Source organism: Papilio polytes, unplaced genomic scaffold (assembly GCF_000836215.1).
Source record: "Papilio polytes unplaced genomic scaffold, Ppol_1.0 DF824157.1, whole genome shotgun sequence".
Taxonomy (NCBI): Eukaryota; Metazoa; Arthropoda; class Insecta; order Lepidoptera; family Papilionidae; genus Papilio; species Papilio polytes.
The window spans coordinates 252,125-252,979 of record NW_013525047.1 but is presented as its reverse complement, the minus strand read 5'-3'; the positions used below and the strand labels follow the sequence as shown (position 1 = coordinate 252,979).

The 855-nt window shown below is 37.5% G+C and overlaps 1 long non-coding RNA gene across 1 annotated transcript; it reads left to right on the top strand.

Annotated features, from left to right (window-relative positions):
• LOC106111683 lies at positions 1-562 on the top strand. The gene is made up of 3 exons (XR_001226184.1): positions 1-54; positions 182-321; positions 411-562. It is a non-coding gene; the product is annotated as an uncharacterized LOC106111683 (long non-coding RNA).
• The last annotated feature ends 293 nt before the right edge of the window (positions 563-855 follow it).

The following is an 855-nucleotide window of genomic DNA, read 5'->3' as shown; positions in this document are numbered from 1 at the left end:
CAGGGCCCTGCCAAAACAAAACATATTCTCCGCCTACCCCACTGGGTTATGGGCGTGAGTACTTGTTTATATTATTGACATACGTTAATTTTAAACAAATTTCGCGAATTAAAATGTAGAATTGATACGATTTCAAGGAACATTTGCATTAAATATTATTTATTCAAAAATGGAATTCTAGAATCAGCGACGTGCAATGCGCGAAAGAGACACGATATCGGCCGTCGCGCGACGCACAAGCGGAGGAAGCGGGACAGCGCGAGGGAGCCGCGCTCCGTCCCGCTCTCCGGCGAGACCAGCCGCCACGGCGCCACTGTGCAGGTACACAGATTATAATTGACAGCTACGAAATCTGTTTATTTTTTTAACGCCTCTGCATCAAATATTAACATTAATTTTAAATGTTACAGGTAACAGTGGGACAACCGACTTTAGAGCTAACGACCCGCGCCAGCGTTCGAGACATACTATTCTTTACCAGCAACTAAAATTCTATCCACTGTACTATGATAGATATAATTAATTACATATTTGTTAAATAGAAAATATGCAGTCAACTGTTTATTGCTTTTTATTTAAATTCCTTGTTTCTAAACCTTATAAATTAAAGAAAGCTTTAAAACATATTTCGACTTAAATTCTGTCAAAACGTATAATAAAACTTTATCTACTTTCTAAAAAACAAAGAGGATAGACTAAAATATCAAAAAATGGAAATTAGACATAAAACTACTTCGAATATAACCTTTTTACCCAAAATACGCACTAACCGGTTCGGGTCACATAGCTCCTACTTCTTATAAAAGACTTTAAAGGTAGCAGCCCTTGGACATAACGTTTCCATGGCTTAAGTAA